This window comes from Polyodon spathula, chromosome 4, assembly GCF_017654505.1.
Source record: "Polyodon spathula isolate WHYD16114869_AA chromosome 4, ASM1765450v1, whole genome shotgun sequence".
Lineage (NCBI taxonomy): Eukaryota > Metazoa > Chordata > Actinopteri > Acipenseriformes > Polyodontidae > Polyodon > Polyodon spathula.
The window spans coordinates 56,525,145-56,534,580 of NC_054537.1; positions in this window are offsets into that span (position 1 = coordinate 56,525,145).

The window sequence follows — 9,436 nt, forward strand, 5'->3', positions numbered from 1 at the left end:
ATGCCTCAAGACACACCATCCCTACAGTGAAGTATGGTGGTGGCAGCATCATGCTGTGGAGATGCTTCTCATCAGCAGTGACTGGGCATCTTGTCACAACTGAAGGAAGAATGGATGGAGCAAAGTACAGGAAAATATTGCAAGAGAATCTTCTTCAGTCCACTAAAAAACTGAAGCTTGGGAGAAAATTCACCTTTCAGCGGGACAATTATCCCAAGCACAAGGCCAAAGCACATTGGAGTGGCTCAAGAACAAAAAGGTGAATGTTCTACAGTGGCCCAGTCAAAATCCTGATCTCAATCCCATTGAGAATCTGTGGCACTATTTGAAAATTGCAGTCCACAAGTGTCGTCCAACCAACTTGAACAACCTGGAGCAAATCTACCAAGAAGAATGGGACAAAATCACTCCAACACTGTGTGCAAAGCTGGTACATACTTACCCCAAAATACTTAAAGCTGTTACTGCAGTGAAAGGTGGCTCTACCAAATATTAATGTGTGGTGGTTGAATACTTATGCAAGCAAGATATTTCAGTTTTTTATTTTTCTTAAAAATATTTCCCAACATAAAACCAACATCACCTTACAATAATTGATTTTGAGTTTAATTTCAATATGAGGAATTGGTCAGGGTCTGAATATTGTTTTTGCAAGGTACTGTGTGTGTTGTAGAAGAAAAAAGAAGAATAGAGATTATATAATCTATATAGATATAATTATATATATATATATATATATATATATATAACTGTGTAAAATGCATTACTGTAGAATAGAGTACAAAGTTCATTTGAAAAGAACCAATGGCTAAAGAAAAGGTCATGATGACAGATTCTCCAGACCATAGCAGCCCAGCCATCCCTGCCAATGCAGTGCTGCTGCCTTGTTCTGCACTGTTGCATGCTTGGAAACATCATGCACACCCTTAACTTAGTCTGGTGCAGAAAACAAAAAACAGAACAAAAAAAAAACAAACAACTGGGTGGTGAAATTTTAGATCAGGTGGAGGCTAGGAGCAAACCAATGACTACACACGCCACAAGCGATCATCTTAACCAGTATAGAAAAGAGCTTGGCTATTGTGCATGTGAGGTTATAAAGCTGTTAACTGCATCTCTTCTCTTTAATGGCAGTGGCATCACACAGCCTAATGCACTGCTCATCAAGTAAAGACAAAATAACATTTGAAATTAAATCTCTCTTTAAGACTTGAAACCTGAATAAGTTATAACAAAGCTTCTCAGCCGAGCCTCTGTGACGCAGTCATGCCCATCCCTGAGGGTATAAAGCACTGCTCTCACAGAACTTGGTGTCAGTTTTCCTTTCAAGAACTGACCTGACAGAAGAGTATATTTAGATAAGTACTTGTTACTTTTTTTGTTATAATTTTTCACATTTATTGTGTTTTACACAAATTACATGTCCTGTTACAAATAATCGCTGTATTAGTTTTACTAATGATGCCTATTTGTGCAATATCAATCAATCAATCAATCAAATCTATATTTAGTACAGCACCTTTCACAACAAGTTGCCACAAAGCAATTTAACATATGCAGAACATCAAAGATTGCAATAAAAAAGATAGATAGGAAATGCAGTAAATACAATAAAATAAATATTTTTTGTACAGCTAAATACAAAAAATACAATACAATAAAACAACATAAAACAACTTAACCATAACAAATATAAAAGACAATAAATAAAAAGTAAATTTGATAAATATGCTAAATTATAAAAATGTGTCTTCAGCCTACTTTTAAAGATTGCACCAGTAGGAACTTTCCTAACAGGAACCGACAAGTCATTCAGTAGCTTAGGGGCTGTATAGCCAGATGCTCTCCTACCTGTGTTTGTTTTTAAACATTTTGGAATGGTGAGATAACCAGCATCCTTGATCGGAGTGGCAGCCCAAAACCAGTGTAATACAATGAACAAAAATATAAACACAACATGCAACAATTTCAAAGATTTGTGGCTCCACTGAGACTCAAGGACATCAGAATTCTCAATTATTTGGACTACTGGCTCATTTGTGTCCAGTCTCCAGCTCAGGCAGATGCTCACACGGAACTTGTCACCAGCCACCTTCAACTGTTGGGTCTTATGCTTTCTCAGACAGCCTCCTATCTGGGAATGTTCTGGGACTCCAGGTTCATGCTGTCCACTCTATTGGGTTTTTTCAGCCCACGTTGAACCGTGACTGCCTATTGACAGTGTCTCGTGACTGTCTAAAGACACAGGTGGAACAGACTGTCCATCTACGCTTCGGTGTAGCACTGGCAGTGTCACCAGAAGGGAGGTTGTCATCACGAATGCGTCCAGCCTGGGCTGGGGCGCTGTGTGGAATGGCATGGGTGCACAGGGTTGTGGAATCCACCTTGGCAGGGTCTCCATATTATTGTTTTGGAGCTGCAGACAGTTTATCTGGCCTTGCGAAAAATTGTCTTGTCTGTCCAATAAGGTTACTGATACCTGCAATATGCCAGAGCAGCATTCATGCATTCCCAGTACGGGTACAAGTGGGACATCTTCCAGACGAGGTGCCTGCCTCTGAGGTTCGACCCCATGACCTGTCCCATGGCAGTTATACTGCAATTTTTGAAGATCTGTTTTAAGAGGGGAAAACCCCCTCTAAATTCAAGGTCTATGTGGCAGCTATTTCAGCTTGCCATGCCAAAATTTACGCAGTCTCAGTGGCTTCAGCAACCTATGAAGGATATTGTTCCTTGCTGGAGGCTTAACGTGGAGCTTGAATCACTCATGAAGCCTCTACTGCATCCGTTGAGCTGAATTTGTTTTTTCTTTTAAAGAGAATTTCTTGCTTGCAATCACCTCTGCAAAGCAGGTGAGTGAGATGCTGGAATTTTCAATTTCAAAAGCCTGCTTAAATTTTGCAGAAGTCAGGAAAAAAGTTTTGCTCTGTACCAATCTTGCTTTTTTTTGTCCTTTACGTGCACTAGCATATTACGTTGACAGGACAAAAATTTGGAGGCAGTCCAAACAATGTTTTGTTTGCACTGGGATGGTCCCATGGTCAAGTTCTGCCAAAGCAGTCTGTCTAAATGAATAGCAGACACAGGCAGGATTGACTATGAGCTGGACAACTTGCCTCCTCCAGAAAGCTCACTGCCCATTCCTTCAGGGGCATGGAAACTTTGTGGGATTTATTCCAAAGTGCATCTCTCAAGGACATTTGTAATGCAGCGGTGTGGGCTACCCCCCATACCTTTACTAGGTTCTATAGACTTAATGTCATGGATCCTCAAAACCCTGGATTTGGAATTAAGAGTGTTAAGGGCGGCTTCCAAGTCAACCATTACAACACAGGCATAGAGGTGAGTTTCTCCCTCAATTTTATAGCCCTAGCTAACTGTTACTGGGGTCCCTTGGCTTAGACTTGTAAAATTCTGGTCGTGCAGCAATCTTGCCTTTGCAATAGCTTGGATATACATACTCATTCAGGAATGGTTAAATTTCATATCTGAAAGGGAACAGGCTTGAAGGGAAAATGACACTGAGTTCTGTGCTTGCAGTGTTTTATACCTTTGGGTGAGGGCATAACTGCGTCACAGTGGCTCGGCTGAGCAGCTTTGTTATATCTCATTCAGGTTTCTGGTCTTAAAGATGTTAATTCCAATTTGGTAATGGTTACATTTTTATTTCAGGGAACCAGGGTTATGATAATAACTGCATTGCTTCCAAAAGCCTCATCTAAAATAAGAGGTAAATGCATTACTGCTGATAAAGGGTTCATGCTGAGGAAGGCTCCTGAACCACAGCAATGATTTTCATAGACTACCGGAAATTAGGCTTACAGTAGCAGTAAGAGTTGAGGGATTGGGATGCAGTGCGGCCTCATGGTTGGAGGTCAGAGACTGGGAGGCAGTATGGTCTCGTGGTTAGAGGTGAGTGACTGGGGAGCAGTGTGTTCAAGTGGTTAGAGCAGAAGGACTGTGAGGGAGGCAGTGTGGTTTAATGGTCAAAACAGTGGGACTGGGAGGAAGTGTAGTCTTTAGATTGGAGGTGAGAGATGGTGAAGTGTGTTCTAGTGGTTAGAGCTGCCCAACTGTTGTACCCCCGATTTTCTCCCCAATTTGGAATGTTCAATAATTTTTCCCCTCACTTCAGCAATTCCCCACATGCCTCAGGAGAACTGAAGGTTTAGTGGGCGTCCTCCAACCCCACAACAGAACCAGCTTCCTCTTTTACACCCAGGAACTCGAGAGCGGGTGTCAAATGAGCTACTGACCTCTGGAGGTCAAAGGCCAGCCCTGCAGGTGTCCACTTTGGAGCTCATAGGGCACCTAGCCAGCAGGGTTCGTTGTAGCACGATGAGGAGAAACAGTCTGTGCCAGACCCAGAGCCAATTTGAAGCTCCCTTGGAAATCCCCAGCAAAGACCAGCAACTTTGTACTTCCCGGACGTGGACCACTATGCAACTGTGCTTTTACCAGGTGAGCTGCTCAGGGACAGAAAATGTACTCATACTCAAGGGACTGGGCGACAGCTATACTGAATATAGTGCTTGTATTCCTTGGATGCCTTATGATTAAAATATAAGTAGATATTTTATGAGATGTTTTAATTGTGACTGGAGTCCCAATCCTTTTACAATTTTTTTTTTTATTTTAAAAGTTTAAATACACTTGAGCTGGATCTCTTCCAACAGAGAGAATTCAATACCCTACCAGTTTGTGCTGTCAGAGCCAAGAAAGCAAGAAAACACCATGAAAATTCTTTTTTTTTTTTTACTTTCCTGCATCTTTGAACAGGGTTCTTAAAAGCTGGGCTATTGTTACTAAGATACTGTAAACTAGATCAGTTTCAATTGAATCCAGTTTAAAAGGCAATTCCCCCAGGGCTTTAGAATGTGAAGCCAGTTAACATGACATAATATCAGATGGGAGTGTATAAGCCATTAGAACCATCTGTAGTCAGGGCTTCAGGTTTTTTTTTTTCTTTAAGTGGTTTCAGAAAGAAAGCAGGATAAACTTTTTTTAAAAAAAAAGATGTGATTGAAGCAGAATCCTAAGTGTTTGTTCCCTTTCTAATCTCCATAGATATTTTATTTTATAGCATTATTGATTTAAAACTCTTTATAGTGTGTTTGTTAAAATAATTTAATTGTCAGCATACACGAGTGTTTAAACTGTGATCCCAGAGTGATAACTGGCTTTAAAGACATAAAGTAATCTACATTTGATCCCCTTCCCTTTGAGCTCGTATTGCTTAGCTTGGCTCCATGCCAGAACCATCATTGCTGATTTGATACTTCCTTTTGGAAATCTGCTATAAATCTAAATTAGTATCTTCTACAGGTAGCAGTAAATCACATCCTTAAAGGGGATGTGATTTACTGTCAAAAAAAGGTGTTGTGTAGGGGAATTTTATGCAATGCAACCAATGAACAACAACTACATATAGAACTTCTAGCATTTTAAGACTATTCCGCTAACTTCAAGTGCTAGGTGGTAGAGTTTAGTCCAATTCGTATTTTTATTTTAATTTTTTTTATTTGTGGTGCTTTCATCTGTCTCTTTTCTTTAAGGGATGCAGGACTACTGAAAATGGTCTCCCTGCTTTACAGATACTGCTCAAACTGTACAAGATAATGGCAACATATGATGGAAGAGCGTTGAGAGAAGTGACAGTTGTCTCCGTTAACCCTACAATACACCATCACTAAAGCATAGAAAGCTGTAATAAAGCACAGTGAAAGCATGGTAAAGGGAAAGTAAACACGGTAAACTATGGTAACTGTATAGTACAACCACAAGAAAAGCATGGGAAAACTGCAAATTTCCATTTGTAAGGTGGTGGCATACTGGAAATATCCCTGCCAAGAGCATTAAGATTCACTCACAGTTCCTTTTACCACTGGCTGTTGCTGAAAATACATTTTTTTTTTTTTTAATGTTGTTATGAAGGTTAAGCATTCGCAAATTTCTATAATGATACAGACTCAAAGCCTGGACTTTCTCTGATGTTCTTGAATTGGTTCTGGTTCTCCAAACAGCAGAACAGTGCCTGCAGCGGTGCCTGTGAGCTTTTAAAGTGTTTGCTCTGCCTTTCACACAATAAAATAGTCTGAGGATCATTTCGGTGTGTTTGTTCCTCTGGGTAGAATTATACAAGGCTTTGCTTTTATCTTGGTGACTGTATGTGTGTCAGCTGTGTTACAGAGGTGTACAGTTGAGGGAGAGTGGGGACTCAGTTAGATAAGAACATAAGAAAAGTTCCCTTGGTATGTCAATCCTTTCAGTAATTTCTTCAAAGAACTCTATGGGACTGATTTTCCACAGTGGCCAAATTGCGTTTAATATTGAACGGGCAATTTGCCTGAAATTTGCCCATTGTTGAAAATGTAGGCCTAAGCCTTTAGTTAGAGAGGATTTTCTTTTTCTGATTCCGTGTTGTTTTTCTCTAACTGTATAACATTATGGCAGTGTGTCTGTAATTCCCGTTTTACATTTTTTAAATATTGCTGCCACATTTGCAGTGAGGTATGTACTGGGGTGCAGGTTAAGGGAGAGTTAGGGGCTCTGTTACAGTGAGGTATAGTGGGGTACAGGCTGAGGGAGATATGGAACTATAATATTGATAAAAGCTTTTTGGAGCAGCTCACATAAAAATTACTATTAACATGCTTGACTGCAGGTTGCAGTAATGTATTAGTGTGTCAGCTTTCACAAGGGGTACATTTACAAAAACTAATTTCAAACAAAGGGTAGTTTTTTTTTTTTTAAGATGGGAAAAGTAATATTAATGTTTGTTTTTGTAAATAAAGAGAGGTCTAATTATTTGGTTCAATTATTTCTAAAAAAGAAAACAAAAACTATACAAAACAAAATAAAGGCCTCTAAGTTCTCGTGGTGATCACTCCAGTAACTCAGCAACCAGAAGCAGTAGCCCAAAATAACGTGAGTAACTGTGGCAACGTGCCCGTCCCTGTGTGTATTTTGTGTTGTGTGTTAATGATGGTGTATAGTCATTGGTACACGGGAAATAAAAGGGTCTGTATAACACAAGTGTTTAAAATTTGTATTTAGGCACAAGGATTGCACAGCACTTCACATACAAGTAAAACGTAATATGTGAGCACAGGGAATTGCACTTTTTTAATTCATGTGCAGTTGTACCGCAAATAAATTGAATGATTGATTAGCAGTCAAGTCTCGGTATAGCTGCATAAAAGCAGCATGTTTTCACATACTCAGGGTTGTGTGTTCGGTGTGTGGAGAACAGGATTGGACACAAAGGTAATAATAATAATAATAATAATAATAATAATAATAATAATAATAATAATAATAATAATAATAATAATCATAGTTAAATATCTGCTCATCGTGTTTTGTTTAGTCAATTTTGTTTGTCTGTTTATTTTGGTGTCCTGTTTTTGTTTGTTGCAACCGTTTATTTTCTGTCTGTCTGTTCATTCATTAAATGCTGAGAGAGACCATTCGCTCAGCTCCACCAAACTCCACCTCTCTCTTGCTGTGTATTTTCTGGCTCTGGTCTGACGCCACCTACTCCGGCCGTCTTTGTGACACGTGGTTGTCAGAATCAGGATTATCAGTGCCTCCTAGATGCAGATCAGAGCAGGAACTAAATAAATATTAAAGAAATGGAAGGCTGGAGCTGGAGAGATGTCTGCCAGGATCTGGAGGACCTCCTCGGTGGTCTAGAGGACCAAGGCTGGTGCCTTGCCTGTGGGGATTTTGGGCACCCGGTGGCTGTCTGCCCATTCCAAGAGGAGGAGGAGGAACTGGCCCAGGAGAGGAAGGTGAGGAGAATGAGGCAGAGAAGGGGAAAGGGGAAGAGGAATGCAGAACATCCACAGGCCTCAAGTCTCCACCAGCAGAGGAAGAATGCCTGCTGGTTTCACCTCCACAGCCTGTGTGGAACGAGGCAGTGCATCCACAGCCCACAAAGGGGGAGTCAGAGCATCCACAGCCCAAGTCTCCACCAGCAGAGGGAGAGTGCCTGCTGGTTCCATCTCCAGCGACAGTGGGAGAAGCCCTTTTTGCTCGAGGGCCACCATCGAGGGAGATCTGAGACTGGCTGGTTGACCCTGACGGTGGCCTGGAAAAAGATCTCCCGAAGGTGATCAACCTGCTGTGAGCCTGAGATGGGGAGTGTTGGGAAACTTGAGAACATCAACACCACCCAGTGTCCCTCCGAGACATCGCAGCTATGGTGTTCAACTACCTGGCTGCCGATATGGGAGGGGACCCGGCTCTGGTCTCATCAGGAGGAGCCCTGACACTGTCTCCAGGACCAGAGGGAGAGGAGCCAACGAGGCACAGCCGCACCAGTCCCCTGCAAATGAGGGAGAGCCACACCAGTCCCCTGTAATAAGGGTAGACTACACGCCGCTCCCACCTCCTCCACCAGGAGACTACACACCGCTCCCACCTCCGTCGGCAGGAGACTACACTCCTCCGCCACCTCCATTGGCAGGAGCAGAGCAGAAGGAGCAGCCACGGACTCTGCCACCTTCACCGGCAGGAGACTACACACCTCCGCCACCTCCATCGGCAGGAGCAGAGTAGGAGGAGCTGCCTCTGCCTCCACCACCTCCACCGGCAGGAGCAGAGCAGCAGGAGCTGCCTCTGCCTCTGCCATGTCCTCCAGCAGTGGATGAATGCCTGCTCTTATCACGTCCCCCACCAGCAGAAGATGAATGCCTGCTGGTATCACTTCCCCTACCAGCAGAGGGTGAATGCCTGCTGGGTCCCTTTCCACCAGCAGAGGATGAATGCCTGCTGGTATCACTTCCCCTACCAGCAGAGGATGAATGCCTGCTGGTATCACTTCCCCCACCATCACGAGGAGAGGAGCTGGAGCTGCCTCTGCCTCCATCATCATCAGGGGGAGAGGTGCAAGAGCTGCCTCTCCCTGCACCAGAAGGACCAGGACTAGATGCTGGCAGTTCACAGCAGCCCTTCCATTGGCTGCTGAGGGAAGCACAGGGAAGAACCACCCGGTTGCAGTGGCCGAGAAGAGGGCCAACGCTTGTCCTGACTCCCTGCCTCGCTTAGCCCAAGGATGCCTGTCTCACTTAGCCCAAGGATGCTTGCCTCGCTTCACCCAAGTATTCCTGCCTCGCTTCGCCCAAGGATGCCTGCCTCGCTTCGCCCAAGGATGCCTGCCTCGCTTCACCCAAGGATGCCTGTCTCACTTAGCCCAAGGATGCCTGCCTCGCTTCGCCCAAGGATGCCTGTCTCACTTAGCCCAAGGATGCTTGCCTCGCTTCGCCCAAGTATTCCTGCCTCGCTTTGCCCAAGGATGCCTGTCTCACTTCGCCCAAAGATGCCTGTCTCGCTTCGCCCAAGGATGGGGTTGCCTGCCGCTCTGCATTACCTGGGGTTGCCTGCCACTCCGCATTGCCTGGAGTTGCCAGCCACTCCGCATCACTTGAGGTCA